The following is an 18,927-nucleotide window of genomic DNA, read 5'->3' as shown; positions in this document are numbered from 1 at the left end:
AGTCCAGGTCAGAAGACTCAGTAAACAGAAAACATGTTGTTGGTTTTTTTCTTTCCAGTGACTCTGCGTACTTCTCCAAGAACTTCTTCAAGCTTGCATTTCCTCAAAATTCTCAATACCTACCACAAAACATATCTAATTTTACTGTTATCCAGACAGAGAAAGGTATGTTTCTTGGTGCTCTTCAAGACTATTTTTCGTTTCTTCTTCCTATCCTTTTCAGGGCCTCACTCCACTCTTCTCAGGCATCCTTTTGAATATGTTTGAGTATGTATATATGTGTAGGCATATTATGCCTACAAATCTATATACAATTTCCTTTTACCATCATTATTGCTATGGATGATTTGCATTTTTTGTGGGATAGAGAGGAAAACAATTAGGGAAAGAGAATTAACTGAGGGGAAGTTTAAATGGGTTAAAGAGGTAGGTCCTTAGAATGCTAGCCTACCTTCCTGTCTCAGTTTTCTCATCTCTGTAATGGTATGATGGCTTGTAGTATAAAGAGAATAGAATGCAACTCATTTTTTTTAATCTGTATAATGGGGTTAATGGCTTATAATATAAATGGAATAGAACCAAATCATATTATGAATAATAATCATATTATTTGCAATAGCCATGAACATTATGAATACTATTGTTTCTAGACATGTTTTTGTAGAAATACAGAGTTAATATGATTTGGGTATATTCTTGTGGTACCTTTTTATTCTTTCTTTCCATTTGGATCCTCCTCTTCCCCCTATTTTCTTATCTGGGGAATATTTCTTTGTTGTGCCCTATATTAGGGAAATTTTGCTTTTCATAAGTGAATATCCTTAAGAAGGTTTTTTTTTCCTGAAATTCTTCCACATTACTAGGTTTTGGGAGGAGACCTGTGAGAGGTACTTCCCCTAGGCTTATTATTCTCTAGGAAGGTCCTGCCTTGTGGTAAGCTCAGGGCTCCCTCTATAGTCATTTTTAAATATCATACCCTGGTAAATCCTATACTTTGCTGAGGACATTACCTTTCTTCTCAGACTAGGAGTCATCTGACCTTTGATGATCCTGATGCCAATATAGTATCTTTGTGTGATGATTTCACCATAATTATCGCCATTTTAATGCTCTCTGTGGCAAGAATATGATGAGAGGGATGTGTTGGTACTCCTTGCTTGGTGATGAGTGAATATAAGCATAGAGTACAGTTTCTCTTCCCCTAATATGTTCCAAAAGCCCTCTGTTATTATCTACAGCATTATGTATTCTGAAGATAACCCATGTAGTGTGCTATTTTGCCAAAAAGGAAAAAAAAAAATCCGGAGTCAAGTGTATCTGTAAAGTGTTGCAAACTGCTCCCCTCAGAGTGAGTTAGTTTCAAAAAAAGAACTCTGGCTGTCAAGCCTGAGTGGAATTCATAGAAGAATTTGGGAAAGCTCAGAACCTCTAAGGAAACCTGAATCACTAGACCTTGCAAAGAAGGGAGAGTCCATTAGTAGGAATAGAGCAATGATGCTTCAGGGCAATTTTTTATCCTTATGTCCATCTGTTAAAGCAGCACATTTTTAGGAGGGAGAACCTGATTAGCCTTGACTTGGTCACGTGTCCACTAGTTTGGGAGAGGGGATGTAACCTGAGCACTCCCATGGAAAATCCCAATGCAAGCAACCATTTTGCTCCCCAAATGAAAAGTGACCAGGTGATGATGAGGAACAAAGAACAGGTATTTACCACACACTTCCCTTTTGGAGTATCACAAGGCATGTTAGCTCTCAATATTCTCTGCAGGAAAGACACTTCTAGAACCACATATAACCTGGATGTGTTTTATATTGTTTTTATGTAATATCTATTACCCTCAGGAGAGACTAGCAATCCTTTGAATATTCTCTGGAAATGATGACTTATATCTTTTGGGTATCATACTTTAATCTTTGATTGGGTTCCTCTTATGCTGTATATTACAACTTCCTAATCCTTTCATAGTTATACCAACAGTGTCTCATATTTTAAAGTACCAACTGCTGTAGGTGACATAGGTATTTGCTTCTTAATCATTGTGAATAAAACAAATATTCCTAAAGATGTCCTTTGGAGCTATTCATCTTCCTTTTCTCTCTGCCATTGTCTTGGTCTACAATCCTTCTCCGATTTCTGAAGTTATTCTTCTTTGGAATGTCCTTTATATTCTCTGGCTCACCTTTCAACACACCACTCTCAGCTTTTAGGCCTTATCCATATATGACTCCTGACAAAGCCTTCTTTCTTCTGGCTTTCTGTTTTTCTAGTTGTTGACCTTAAACCCTTCCTTGTGTTTCAGTTGGACATATTCTGTAAATACTGCCACTCACAAGATGGCCCATGCATGCCCTGCATCTCACTGCTGTCTCATTCTTTTGTGCATGTGTCACTTTACTTATTGATTATTTAATCTTTCTTCTATCTAAGGTCCCTTAGTTATACTTTTTCAGGTTGTTTCAGCATTTGACTTAAAATAGCAAATTCTGAATTTGTAGAAACTCTAGAAGGAGAGAGAGGTGATTCACACAATAATAACTGTTTACCAAAAGTGAGGTTAGCCAGTAGTCTGGGGGATAACTCAAAACATCGGATTTCAAAATACAGGTGAATATGTGCTCTTAACTAAAGTTTTTTTTTTTTTTTTTTTTTAATGTATTCTCACTTGTTCTACACTTACCATTAGGTAATCATGTAGCTGGTTAATAAGTGATCATCTTTTATGGGGGGTGGGGTTTGTACACATCCATCAAACTCTTTCAAAGGCTTTACTTTTAGATTTCTTTTCTGTCAGTTTCTCACAGCCCATCTCCCATTCTGCTCTTATCGTTCATTTCTTTTCCATTACAACTGTAAAAAGACACATAAATTGGATGTAGGAAATGGACACCTATTTTATTTCTCTCCCCAAGGCCAAGATAGTTTACTACCACACCCACTACCTTTTTAAAAAATTTATTTAACAAAACTCCAATAACAGCAAACAAAACGGCCAAAAAAAAAAAAAAAAAAAAAAAAAGGAAAAACAGAAAAGCCCTTTTCACTCTGAGTTCTGACAGTTGCCCAGTGACATTCTCTATTTGTTGTACAGTGACAGATGATGAAATTGAAAGGACTTCCTTTAGTCCTATCCCCTGGCTTTATGCCATAAGCTCTATCTAATCTTTTCTAATAGACATCTAGACTTTGTCCATATCACATCAGTAGTAGATGCAGTGTTTCAACGTCACTCTTCATATTCTCTCTATGGATCTTCTTCCATTGTGATTCTTGAACTTAGTTTGGAACAAGAGAAGGGTTGCTGGAAGATAATGAAGAAACCAGATATAGGTACAGACAGTTTGACATTCCTGACTATTCTTTGTGACCCTTTAAACAAATGTCATCTATTTACAATTCTGAATATAAATGACATCAAACCTTTATTGGACCCTTTCTAGGTTCTGGTTATTGAGACAAGACTGTTACACTTAATTTCACATTGAATCTTTATCTTAACCGGCTAAAGAACTAGTTGTCTGCCAGTATAAATTCTCTACATTCCCCTTTTCTTCCTTTAGTAATAGTAACCTAGCTGTAGCTGCATTTCTCAGCTTCCCTTGCAGCTACTATGGCCATTTGACTAACAATAGTAGAAGTGATATGTGCAGATTCTGAGTCATAGCATTAAAAGGAAAGCTTTCTTTTTTTCTTTTATAACTTGCTGCCAAAAAAGCCACCTCCAAATTTAGTGACTTTAAACAACAATAATTTACTTTTACTCATAATTCTGCAGGTTGGCAATTTGGGCTGGGCTCAGCTAATGGAGTATCGTGGTGTTATCTGAGTTTACACCTGTGATTAGCTATCAGATCAAGTGAGGCTGACCATCACCTGAGGCAATGACTATCAGCTGAGGCTACGTGTCTTTCTTTATTCCAGGCTAATCTGGGCACATTTACACAGTGCCTGTCAGGGCACCAAGAGAGCAATGAGACCTGTTGAAATCTAGATCCAGAACTCATTTTTGATGCATTCTTTTGGTTATAAAGTAAGACTCAAGGCACTCATGCATTCAAGGAGTAGAAAAATAAACTACTTTCTGAAGTTACTACAAAGTCACCTTGTGAAGAGGCATAGATACGGGAAGAGTGGAGACTGATGATTATTTTTGTAGTGTACCTACAAAAATGCACCTTGGAGTCCACCTCCTATTTATTCACTTTTTCACTGGTTGATACATGGAAATGATAAGAGCATAAGCAGCATTTTTTTTTTTTTTTGCTGAAATATTGAGGATGGCAGAGCCATATGACAGAATGAGCCCTGTCCCTGGTACCATAAAGCTGTTGTATTAGCATGTAATGCTTAGCTTGTCATTTGAGAGAAACTTTTATTTTGTTTGAGTCAGTATTATTTTATAGTCTGCTATAGCAACTGAACCAGAAACCAAACTATTACTATACCCATTTTACAGATGACAGAATTGAGCTTTAAAGGGACTGAGAAACTTGCCCAGAGTCACCAAGCAGACACATAACAGGACATCACTTGAACTTAGCTTTGTCAGATCCAAGAGCCCATGTGTTTAAGCAGTCTCCTGTATTTGAATATTGCAACGGTATTTACTTTTACTTACCTACAGGGAGTAAACCTTGGAAGATCTGGTTTTCATCTTCAGTAGGAATTTATGGCTTCTATCAGATATGTACACTCAATTTAAGGTCTCAATCATTCATTTGTATTTCAAAATGTATTTGTCTTGGGTAATTGAAGAAAAAGATATGTCTATTAAAGATTATCTATCTCTCTGTCTTTAGACATACAAATATTAGTGCTTTGACCAGTCAGCTTTTGGATTTATCCCTTAGAAGTTAATGTTGTATAATTAAGGCCAAACTTGAATGATGAGCCAATCAAAAGAGAAAAATATATAAAAAGTCAAATAATATTGGGTGATATGTAATTGATATCTGATGCTGAGTGGCAAAAGACAGAAAGCATTGCTCTATTCTTGGGATAGAAATTGTAAAGTAGATACAAAATGGTATAAGCATAACAGTCAAACTCAGGCATTATGAATATCTATAGTTAGGAACAACTTAAGTATACATCCTGGTTTATACTTATAATGGCGCATTCCACCACTCTAATGGAGTTTGAGACTAGTCATTTAGGGGACTTGATAGGGATGTGTTGAAACTGGGAATGAAGGCCATTTGTTGAGGTTTGATTTTTGTCTGACTAAGATGAAATTAGTGATCCAGAGCAACTGTTCACCAGTACTTTGCTTCCTTATACTTATGCCATTGTATTGTTCCTTTGGTTTGCTCTAAAGACTTAAAGCTGGATATTTTTATATTCAAGTGAAGGTTTTTCTATGTCAAGTTATTAGAGGGAAAAAAAAAAACCACTCAATGCTGCCCATGTAGAGAACTGAGAATCTTCTACAATTTCTTTCAATCCTTTGTGTACATGATGAGCTAGAATAACCTCACTGAACTGAATTATCCTTCCATGGTATGGTTCAGTGAATACCATTATATTTCAGCACAGCTTGAGTGATTTTTAATGCCAAAAACATCAGCAAGAAATACAAATGTTACAAAAATATTGAAACAATACCATAAAAAAGCCCAGGATCATAAATACTTTACTTTGCAAGGTCTCAGAGGTCAAAATAGCAATACCATGGAAAATTAAAATGCTCTCTGTATGAGTGCCTTTCAGGGGAAGACACACACACACACACACACATACACACACATACACACACACAACAGTGGCTTACTATCAAAATTCTCAAAACCATTTTTCAAGTTTAGGCTGATTATCAAAGAAAAAATAACTTATAAAGTTATTCATCTGCATGTTTCCTTATTTGGTTTTAATTATATTCTAATTAAGTGAGAATTACAGCCTGTAAAACAGAGATAACTTTTGTATGAATTATGTCCTTTAATCACACAAAGGAGCATGGCATACAAGTAGATGTTGGATGAGGATTTGGATTTGGATTTGGATACTTAAGACATGACTAACTGTTACCTAAGAACAAAGGCTTTGCATCTGAGAAGTCTCCTTTCATTGGAATGTTCTCTGAGAGACTGTGCTACAAGTGTATGTAAAGTGAGTCAGGAGAAAGAAAAAAAAACATCTTGCGAGATCTGTGCACAGCTGTGAAAAGTTGTTCTTTACTCATCCTATGGTACTGAGATGTGCTGGTTCCTAATGAATTTACCCACCATGGGTCAAATCATTCTCTCTGCTGCTTTCCTGGGTGATATGTCAGCTTTGATTTAAGGCAGTGAATTCATGGGAAAAGAGTCCAACCTGATATTTCTAATAAAGAAAAATGGCCCAGTGGAAATAGTCGTTTAACAAAGAAGAGTGGCTCTGTGTTACTGTATAGGGCATCTCAGGTTTGTAGAGCCATCAGTGTTCTGTCAAGCCTCTCTCTACCCATCTCCTCATGTATTTGGGCTTCTCATTTTTCATGTGTATTTTAGGTAGCTTGCTTAGTAGAACTGTAGTAAATTCCATCATTTTATGAGTTTTATTTAAAAAAGTATTATTAAAGAATTTCAAAACAGCTCTTTCTATATGGACAATTAAATTTATTTATTTATTTATTTATTTATTTATTTATTTATTTATTTATTTATATTTTAGTTAGCCAACATACACTGCAATATTGGTTTCAGGAGTAGAATTCAGTGATTCATCACTTACATACAATACCCAATGCTAATCACAGTGAGTGCCCCACTTAGTCCCCATCATTATCTAGACCATCTGCCACCCACCTGCCACCATCAACCCTCAATTTGTTCTCTTTTGTTAAGAGTCTTTTGTGGTTTGTATGTTCATCTGTTTTTTTTTTCTTAAATTCCATATATAAGTGAAATCATATGGTATTTGTCTTTCTCTGATTGACTTATCTTGCTTAGCATAATACAGTCTAGCTCCATCCACACTGTTGCAAATGGCAAGATTTCATTCTTTTTAGTGGCTGAGTAATACTCCATTGTATACATATACCGTATCTTCTTTATCCATTCATCAATCGATGGACATTTGGTCTCCCTCCATAGTTTGGCTATTGTTGATAATGCTGCTATAACCATTGGGATGTATGTATCCTTTTGAATCTGTATTTTTGTATCTTTTGGGAAATACCTAATAGTGCAGTTGCTGGATTTCAGAGTAGTTCTATTTTTAGTTCTTTTTGAGAAACCTCCATACTCTTCTCTCGAGTGGCCAATTAATTTTAGTTAAAGGTGCAAAGGAAATTCAGTGGAGAAGGAAATGTTTTTTTCAAAAATATTGTGTTGGAAATAGGAGATCCATTTGTAAAAAGTGAATCTAGACCTATACATTGCATCTTTCATGCAAATTATCTTAAAATTTTTCCTAAACTTAAAACCTACAATTATAAAATATTTAGAAGAAAATATAGAATAAAATCTTTGTGGTTTTGGAATAGGCAAATATTTCCTAGATATGACATTAATGACAACCATAAAAAAGAAAAAAATAATTTGGACTTCCTCAAAATTAAAAATGTCTGCTCTTTGAAAGACATTATTAAAAGAATGTGAATCTGTGGACTAAAAGGAATATTTGCAAAACACATACCTGCTAAAAGATATATATTCAGAATGTATGAAGAACTTTAAAATTATGATAGTAAGAAAACAGCCCATTTGAAAATATGGGCAGAGGTTTTGCACAGACACTTCACCAAAGAAGATAAATGCATGTGAAAAAGGACATGAAAATATGTTCAATATCATTAGTTATTAGGGAAATGCAGATAAAACTATGTTGTGACACTATATACCTATTAAAATGGCTTTAAAAATCATATATGACAAAACCCAATGCTGGTGGGGATCAGAGCAATTGGACTTCTGATACATTACTGGTGGGAATGCAAAATGGAACACTTTGGAAAACTGCCAGTAACTTACATAGTTAAAAACATATGGCCCAGCAATCCTACTCCAAAATATTTACCTAAGAAGAATTAAAACTTATGTTCACCCATAAACCTTTATGTAATGGTTATAGTGGCTTTATTAATATTTGACAAAATCTGGACCTAAACCACTATCTTTAAACTGATGAGTGTATAAACAAACTGTGTGGTGCATCCATACAGTGGAAAATTACTCAGTAACAAAAACAAATGATCTGTTGCATGTGTCCATGTGCATCATATGTGAACAAATCTCACATGCATTAGGCTAAATGAAAGAAGCCAGACTCAAAATACTGCGATCCGTGTGATTCTATTCATACTAAATTCTGGAAAAGGTAAAACTAAAGAGACAAAAAACAGATTAGTTGTTGCTCTGATTTAGGGGCTGTGGAAGCGTAGGGAAGAAAGTGATTAAAATGGTTGTAAGGAAATTTATTTTTGGGGGGGGTGGTGGAGCTGTACCATATTTTGATTGTCAGGATAGTTATACAACTGTAGCTTTTTTTCAAACTCATAGACCCTCACACTAAAAAGATCTGATTTTACAATGTGTAAGTTGTAACTCAATGAACAAAGTGTATCAGACAATTTGTTGAGTTGACATTAGTGTTAATCATCATGATAATAAACCTATTATAATTTGTATTTTACCATCATTAATAGAAATGGATTTTACTCATTGAATACCTTATTCTGGACCATTTTGCATTTCCTTATATATATTTTGGGAGTGGGTGCATTGAGGCCTTGACTATTGGAGGGGAACATAATGGCAATCATTCTCTTTTCAGACAAGATTATGTTTTAGATATACACATTGTTTAGTTAGCCACTTTAATTCTAGCCTATGTCCACACTCATGTGCAGGAACACACCCACACGCATACACACACACACAATAGAATCCTGATTTCCTCTCCAGCATCATCTCCTATTTCTTCTCTTGTCCTCGTGTAATACTAATAATTCAAAGGCCCTTAATAGGCCTTAAATTTCATGCCTCTGTATCTTATCCTCACTCGAGGGCAGCCTAGAATGCCCTTGCTCCACTTACCTGTGTGGTGAGTTCCTCTTTATGTTTTAAGCTCCAAGTCAGGCTTTCTGTCCTCACTGAAGCTTTCTGCCCCTCAGGGTAATGCCCAGTCACCTTTGTTCTAGTCTACTGCTCTTCTTTCATTTATGACACTTCCTAGTGAACAGTGAATTACTACACGAAACTTACTGTTTTATAAAATTTTGTATCTCCTCAGCTCCTAGTACAGGGTGTAACATATAGTGAGTTTTCAGTGTATTTTCCTTTAGCGAACTAAAGAACGGAAACATACTTTCTTGGAAAAATATAAAATGTTTGTCAATCATATGGCACACCTTTGTGTTTTTAATGCTGGCTTCCAAATAAACTTAGACTCATATTCTCTCACATGCATTCAAGGAGTATAGGATGTAATTTCTTAAACATGTATTCTTTAATTTTAAACACTGTCTCATCTTCAAGAGCAAAACAAGAAACCAAAACAGAAAAGTGAAATAGCCACTTTGTCTTTGCATTGTTAGAACATTAACTCTGCTTTAGTTTAGGATGGTAAGGATAGGAGTATACCGCTCAGAAGTGGTACTATTTTTGTTAATGTTAGAGTTTGATGATCAGACTCTTGGGTGGTATAAGCATCGATTGGTATCTTTATTCATTTGTATGTATTAAACATAGCTTGGAAAAAGCAAAAGATAGGGTTATTTACAATCCTGTGTGAAACATGAGTTTATTAATCATAGGCCATATCATTACATTATGCTTGGGAACAAAAAAGGAGTTCAACATCTATTCTTGATTTGTGGCCAAGGCTCATGAGTGTACAAAAGAGGTTGACAGCCCTTGACTGGTGGTCATTACTAATTTAATAAGCAGTCTTCAAAGCTCTTGCAGATACAAAGGAATCTGAAGTTACATGTGTAATATGCAACGTGCGCAAAATACTTAATTCTATTCACTTTGAAACCTAGAGGACAGTTATTAAAATTGAATAGTGCAAATTAAAATTTAAGATTAAAATACAAGATCAAAAGAATCTTTTTTTTTTCTCAGTGCTATTAAGGATCGGCTTTCTGAATAGAGAAACTCAATGTTCAATGTCGTGTCCTTTCCCTCTGGAGAGCCAGATTAGAGCTAATCAGAAGTGACTAGAGAAACGTAACTTTCTGTATTTTTTTTCAAGTGGGAACATTTTTTTTATTACTTTTTAATATATGATGTAATTATAGTCATAGAGTAGAAAATACAAGTCAAATAAGAGTATGGGCAGTTTTGGAGAAAGAAATATAATGTGAGAAAAAAATTTGCATCAATTGCATTCTTAGAATTCTGCAAAAGTGCACCATCTCATTACATAACAAACATCTGCAACATGAGTAATGGAGACTGATAGGTAGATTCATCTCCTCTCTCACCTCCTTATGAATTTAAAAACACCTGATAGTGATTTTTTGTCAGCCTTCATAAATGGTCCAGTAGCATGTAGGATGATTTAGGAGTGATTAAAGCAATCAATAGCAGATATCTTTAGCTTGTGGTTGTGAGCTTACACCCCTAGGCTGGACCACATCTCACATTAAAATGGAGGTGTTATGTAAACAGCTGGAAAAAGAGCAGCAAATAAAGCCCAAAACCAGCAGAAGAAGGAAATAATATAGATTAGAGCAGAAATCAATGATATCAAAAAAAAAAAAAAAATAGAACAGATCAATGAAACTGGAAGCTGGTTCTTTGAAAGAATTAACAAAATTGACAAATCCCTAGCCAGATTTATCAAAAAGAAAAAGGAAAAGACACAAATAAATAAAACCATGAATGAAAGAGAGAACTAACAACCAACACACAGTGATACAAACAATAATAAGAGAATATTATGAGCAATTATATGCCAACAAATTGGGCAATCTGGAAGAGATGGACAAATTCCTAGAAACATATAAACTACCAAAACTGAAACAGGAAGAAATAAAAAAATTGAACAGACCCATAATCAGTAAAGAAACTGAATTGGTAACCAAAAAATATGGCAAAAAACAAGAGTCCACGTCCAAATGGCTTCCAAGGGGAATTCTAACAAACATTTAAATAAGAGTTAATACCTTTTCTTTTGACACTGTTCCAAAAAATGGAAATGGCAGGAATACTTCCAAATTTATTTTATGAGGCAGCATTGCCTTGATTCCAAAACAAAAAAACCCACTAAAAAGGAGGATTACAGATCAGTCTCCCTTATGAACATGGATGCTAAATTCTCAACAAGATACTAGCAAATCAAATTTAACAATACATTAAAAGAATTATTCACCATGATCAAGTGGGATTTATTTGTGGGCTGCAGAGGTGGTTCACTATCTGCAAATCAGTCAATGTGATACATCACATTAACAAAAGAAAGGATAAGAACCACATGATCCTTTCACTAGATGCAGAAAAAGCATTTGATAGAATACAGTGTCCTTTCTTGATAAAAACCCTTAAGAAAGTAGGGATAGGAGGAACATACCTCAGCATGATAAAGGCTATCTATGAAAGAACCACAGCTAATATCCTCAATGGGGAAAGACCGAGAGAGAGCTCTCCCTCTAAAGTCAGGAACGTGACAGCCAGATCCACTCTCACCACTGTTGTTCAACATGTTACTGGAAGTTCTAGAATCAGCAATTACAAGAAAAATAAATAAAAGGCATCCAAGTTGGCAAGGACTGAGTCAAACATTCACTCTTTGCAGATGACATTCTACATTCTACATGGAAAACTTGACTCCACCAAAACACTGCTAGAACTGATCCATGAAATCAGCAAAGCCACAGGATATACAGTCAATGTACATAAATCTGTTGCCTTTCTATAGATCCATAATGAAGCAGCAGAAATAGAAATCAAGGAACTGATTCCATTTACAATTGCACCAAGATCTATACATAAGAAGAAACCTAACCAAAGAGGTGAAAGATATGTATGCTGAAGACTATAGAATGCTTATGAAAGAAATTGAAGAAGACACAAAGAAGTGGAAAAACATTCCATACTCATGGATTAGAAGAACAAATATTGTTAAAATGTTGTTACTACCCAAAGCAATCTACACATTCAGTGCAATTCCAATAAAAATAACACTGGAATTCTTCATAGAGCTAGAACAAACAGTTCTAAAATTTGTATGGAACCAGAAAAGACCCCAAATAGCCAAAGCAATCCTGAAAAAAGAAAACCAAACCTGGAGGCATTTCAATTCTGGACTTCAAGCTGTATTACAAAGCTGTAGTCATCAAGACAGTATGGTATGGGCACAAAAACAGACACATAAATCAATGAAACAGAGTAGAGGACCCACAAATGGACCTACAAACATTTGGCCAAATAATCTTTGACAAAGCAGGAAATAATATCCAATGGAAGTAAGACAGTGTCTTTAGCAATGGTGCTGGGAAAACCGGACACTGACATGCAGAAGAATGAAACTGGACCACTTTCTTAAACCATACACAAAAATAAATTCAAAATGGATGAAAGACCTAAATGTGGGACAGAAAACTATCAAAATCCTAGAGGAGAACACAGGCATCAACCTCTTTGACCTTGGCCACAGCAACTTCTTATTAGACATGTCTCTGGAGGCAGGGGAAACAACAGCAAAAATGTATTATTGGGAACTCCTCAAGATAAAAAGCTTCTGAAGGAAAGAATCAACAAAACTAAAAGCCATCCAAGGAAATGGGAGAAGATATTTGCAAATGACATATCAGATAAAAGGCTAATATCCAAAATGTATAAAGAATTTATCAAATGCAATACCCAAAAGACAAATAATCCAGTGAGGAAATGCGCAGAAGACATGAATAGATACTTTTCCAAAGAAGACATTGAGAAGGCTGACAGACACATGAAAAGATGCTCAACATCACTCATCATCAGAGAGATACAAATCAACACCATAATAAGATACCACCTCACACCTGTCAGAATGGCTAAAATTACCAACTCACAAGACAACAGATGTTGGCAAGGATGCGGAGAAAGGGGAACCCTATTGCACTCTTGGTGGGAATGCAAACTTGTGCAGCCACTCTGGAAAACAGTATGGAAGTTTTTCAAAAATTTAAAAATAGAACTGCCTTACAACCCAGCAATTGCACTACCTTTTATCCAAAAGATACAAAAATGCTGATTGGAAGGAGCACATGCACCCTAATGTTTATAGCACACTATCAACAATAGCCAGATTATGGAAAGAACCCAAATGTCCAACACCTGATAAATGGATAAAGAAGAGGTGATATATATGTAATGGAACATATTAATGGAATATTACTCAGTGATCAAGAAGATTGGAATCTTACCATTTGCAACAATGTGGATGGAACTAGAGTGTACTAAGCTAAGTGATATAAGTCAATCAGAGAAAGACAAGTGTCATATGATTTCACTCGTGTGGGATTTAAGAAACAAAACAGATGAACATAGGGAAAGGGATGGAAAAACAAAATAAAATAAAAACAGAGCGGGAGGCAAACCATAAGAGACTCTTAAATATAGGGAACAAAGTGAGGTTTGCTGGAGGGGAGGTGGGTGGGGAGATGGTCTAAATGGGTGATGGACATTAAGGAGGGCACTTTTTGGGGTGAGCACTGGTTGTTATATGGATGTGATGAACCACTAAATACTAGTCCTAAAACTGATACTACTACTCTGTATGTTAACTAACTTGAATTTAAGTAAAAATAAATAAATAAATAAATAAATAAATAAATAAATAAATAATAAAAAGGGAAAACAAAACCAAATAAACATACATACATACATACATACATACATAAAGTGGAGATGTTAGATATGGCCCAGGACAGAAGGCCTCTTGTAAGTGGAAGAACTCCCATTCCTACTACGTTGTCTCTTTGACTGCTATATGGAAAGGAGACATGTACTTAAGTCCCTTTTCTCACATGGGGAAATTCTAGAAACAGCATAAGTGTACTCAGAGTTCAAAACGCTTCTAAAACTAGCAGTATTTAAAATGTAGTGCTAGTCAATAACTTTTATTTCATTGACAGGAGCAATCATAGTAGCTAAAGTAACTCTTAATTGTAAAACCTTATTTTTCTGAATGTGCAAATACTTAGAATGTTCTTATACTGAATTTTTCAGAGCAGCATATGATATACATTGCTGTGGGTGACTTTCCTTAAACATAAACTTGTCAAGCTATAGGCAGGGCATGGGTTCTTGGCTTCACCATCATTTTTAAAATATTGAACAACACATTTTGAGTGCCTAGAGTTTATTGGCACTATACTTGGCTATAGTCTTATAAAACTAGGTGACTATATACTTTATTGTCTAAACTAGGATACCTTTTAGGGTTAAGGTAGGTCTATTAATATATTTGTCCCTTCCCCCCCAAAAAATAGGTATAAATCAGGTGTATCACAGGCAAACTAGAATGTATGGTCTCCCTACAAATAATGATTACTTTTTAGAGTTGAGCCTGCAGCAGTGCAGTGACCCTGAAGCACTTTATATTCTTAAAACTATTACATTATATTTAGTGTGTGGTATAGTTTATCACATGGTGTAATGCAGTTTAGTGGAGTAGTAGATAGTTTGGTTCTAGAGTCTTGGTTCAGATTCCAGAGTGCATAAATTATGAGTTGTGAAACCATGGAAATGTTTCTAATCCCATCGAGTCTCAGAATCAATATTTGTCTTTTGGAGATAGTAAGAGTATACTGTGTACAGCAGTATGTCGCTGTGAGAGCAAACTGAGAAATCCACAAGGGGTGCCTGGTGTCAAGTCTGCCACATGGGCAAGTTGGTAGTTCTTAATGTAGTCTAAATTCAGTTCAGGTCAACAAGTTGAAATGAGAATTACCAACCTGTACTCACTGTAACTGTCTAATGAAGGTAGACAGTTTCTACTGTGCAGAAAGTTGTAGGTGCTTAATAAATTCTTGTTGAATGAAAGAACGATTGCAATGGAAAACAAAAATTAAACAGAAATAGCCCATACTTCCTAACTATTCTAGATAAATAGAAGTTTACTTGCTTTGTTTTTAAGTTTACAATCTCAACAGTGGTTTGAATGCCTAAACCCCATATTAAGATAAAATGATTGTGTTTTTGCTCTAATTCAGTACGTATGGATTTTGCTTTTAACATTAAAATCACCTGGAGTGTGGGGCGCCTGGGTGGCCCAGTCACTTAAGCTTCTAACTCTTGATTTTGGCTTAGGTCATGTTCTCACAGTTGTGAGTTCAAGCCCCGAGTTGGGCTCTGCACTGACAATGAGGAACCTGCTTGGGATTCTCTGTCTCCCCCTCTCTCTGGACCTCCTGTGCACTCAGTCTCTGTCTCTCAAAAATAAATAAGTAAACATTTAAAAACATTACCTGGAGTGTTTTATATACTTCCACTTGGGTCCTAGTCCCAGCAATTCTGATTTAATTGGTTTTAGGTAGGACCCAAGCATTGGAACTGTCTCCCAAAATATTCCCAGTTTATTTATTTATTTTTTTTAATGTTTATTTTTGAGAGACAGAGAGAGTGTAAATGAGGGAGGGCAGAGAGAGAGGAAGACAGAGGATCCAAACCAGGCTCTGGGCCATCAGCCACCCAAGCACCCTTCTCAGTTTATTTTAATGCATAGCCTGGATTAAGAACCACCTACTACTAGGATCTGTGCTAAGTATTAAATTTTCTAATGGATGCCATATTTTAGGAGAGAATGGAGCTAGTACAAGTAAAAGGAGTTGAGATGGTAGAAGGTTGAGAAATTACAACCCAGAAAGAATTGTTAGAAGAATTTAAGAAGAAATTTAGGAGGATAAGACACCTAGGTCTCATACTTGAAGGAATGTAAGATTGAAGTAGACCAAATGAGAGCCCACATTTTTTTTTAATGTTTATTTATTTTTGATGAAGACAGAGACAGAGCATGAGCGGGGGAGGGGCAGAGAGAGAGGGAGACACAGAATCCAAAGCAGGCTCCAGGCTCTGAGCTGTCAGCACAGAGCCCAACAGAGGGCTCGAACTCACAGACCGCGAGATCATGACCTGAGCCAAAGTCAGATGCTCAACCGACTGAACCACCCAGGAACCCCGAGAGCCCACATTCTATCTAAGGTAGCAAATTATTTCATTGTGGGAATTTTGTCGTATGGGCCTGGTGTTGCCAGATCTTCAGATTTTATAAGAGGAGACAGAAAATAAGGTTTTTATGTGAATTTGAAGTTTGAATGTAAGATTATTATTATTTTTTTAACCATTTGATCCAAAGTATTTATGTAGATTTTATCTGGTTGTTGTGTTATCTACTGGTTTATTCCAGGAGTCAGCAAATTTTGCTTAAGGGCCAAATCCAGCCTCCCATTTAATTATGCATGTCCTGATAGGAGTGTTTTTTACATTTTATTAATGGTTGAAAACATCAAGAGAAGATTAATACTTCAGATGTGAAAATTATATGAAATTTAAATATTGTAATGTGTGATACAGCCATGCGTATTCATTTACATATTGTTACTGGCTGCTTTTATGCTACAAGAGCAGAGTTGAGTATTTGCAAGAAAGACCATTTCGTCATCATGTTCAGTTACTACAATTTACGATGATGCTGTTATAACTTGACAGCATTTCAAAATGCACATTATTACATACTGTCTTACTTACTTTTTTTATTATCAGTGCATACTCATTATATCAAAATGAGAAAGCAAAAATGGATTTTGTGCAGTAGGTTGAATATCTCAAAGGTGTTCATGTCCTAATTTCCGAAACCTGTATGTCACCTCATATGGCAAAAAGAATTCTGTAGATGTGATCACATTAAGAAGTTTGAGATGGAGAGATTATCCTAGATTATCTGGGTGTGTCCAGTATAATTATGAGAGTCCTTATAGGAATGACGTAGACATAGTCAGACATAGAAGGTGATGTAGTGACAGAAGGAGATACTGGAATGTTGTAAGTCACAAGCCAAGAAATTCCAGCCAACTCTGGAAGCTGGAAGAAGCAAGGAGTGGATTCTTTCCCAAAGCTTCCAAAAAGAACTGGCTCTGATGATATCTTGATTTTAGTGCTTTATAAGACTTATTTCAGGCTTTTTCCCCCCAGAACCATAAGAGAGTAAGTTGTGTTGTCTTAAGGCACTTAATTTGTGGTGATTTGTTAGAGTGGCCACAGGAAACTAATATAGAATATCACATTTTAAAAAAGGCGAAAGATTTATGTGATCTGAAGAAAAAACAGAGTATTAGAATAGCACATTTTAAATGTTTTTATTTATTTTTGAGAGAAGGGTGGGGAGGGGCAGAGAGAGGAAAACAGAAGATCAAATGCAGGCTCTGTGCTGATAGCAGAGAGCCTGATGCAGGGCATTAACTCACGAACCATGAGATCATGACCTGAACCAAAGCTGGGTACTTAACCAACTGAGCCATCCAAGCGCCCCCAGAATATCATACTTTTAAAACACAGTGGAGTATGAATTACTTTATTATTGAATAGGTGCGCCACATTGTTTATATTATGCAGTGACAATATAGATTGCTAAAAGACTGTTAGAATAAATGGTGAGATTACCAGAATAAGCACACATCACAATATCCCCAATGCACAAGAAAGCTATGGGCAGGAAAATTTTTAAAATTTATGAGTGTATCTCATCTCATCAGAAATTCTTTACAACAGTGATAACTAAACAAGAAGCTGCAAATGAAATAAAATTTTGAATAGCCCACTTGTTAACTAAGCAAGAGAAGTCACTTACTTATAGAGAGTTAAGTAAATTATGTTTGATTCAAACAAAGAAATGTATTCAGAGAAAATTTGTATAAGACTGTTAGTTTTTCAGCAAGAACTGTTGCTTAAAGAGTTGAGAACACTTGGAACAATGTAAATAGTCAATTATAAAACAAGACAAATAATTTTGAATGAACTTCTGTGATTATTGGTGAGTTGACAGCTGTTACCATATTGCTCAGTTGTTTCTTTGAGGAGCTAGCACTACGTTTCAAGAGACTGAAGAATTAGTCAGTATGGAACATTTATTTATAGATAAGAATTTTTTCAAAGACTTTAATTCAGTACCTCCTTAAGTGGAATCTGCAAAGATGTGTTATAACTGAAGGTGACAAAAATATGTGTATAGTAGGAGTAGGTTTAGTTGGACAAAGCTTGTAAAAATATGAAGTGTTTAAAGCCCATAGTTACTCATCATGTTATTCTTTGGCAGGTACTTTGCCAAAAATATTTTAATGTATTATGTGTTACTGAACTGGTAGTATCAGTGGTGAACTTTATTCACTCTTACCCATCATCAGGTTTTTTTTTTTTTTTTTAATTGGTTTGCCCTACCACTCAGCAGGTTAAGTCTGGTGACTTATCAGGGGTAAAGTTTCATTGCAATTGCTTGAGCTTAAAACTGAAAATGAGTTTTTTTGAATAAGGAGAACTATCTTCAGTTGTTAGGGAACCCTACACATTTTGGAAATTAATTTGCTTTTGGTGAAGACTTGATAATTTGTGTAATGAATTAAAACTAAAATTATAAAGCAAAGCAGCACTAACATTTGAAATATATACTGCCATAAAGGTATTTTGACAGTAACTAACATTGAGTCACATGTCAAGCTCTTTATATACTTCTTATACTATGAAGAGTCAAAACAAGAAGTAAGATATTCAATTCCACACACATTTACAACAGATAGACTTTTCAAGCCCAAACCAAACATTCAGTAGCAGGTTTTGGACTTCACTGCAAGTGAAGAGGGAATTTCCATATTGCAAAATCCATTTAAATGGACAATTGAGGAGCTTCTGTTTCACATTTGATTGGAGTGACTAATCTGCACTGTCATGACATGCTGAAAAACAATACCAAGAGAAGTATCTAGTAGAATTTATAAATGTCTTTCAGATAACAAATATCCTCAAA

The sequence above is a fragment of the Panthera leo genome, chromosome A1, assembly GCF_018350215.1.
Source record: "Panthera leo isolate Ple1 chromosome A1, P.leo_Ple1_pat1.1, whole genome shotgun sequence".
Classification (NCBI taxonomy): Eukaryota; Metazoa; Chordata; class Mammalia; order Carnivora; family Felidae; genus Panthera; species Panthera leo.
This window is presented reverse-complemented; position numbering follows the sequence as displayed.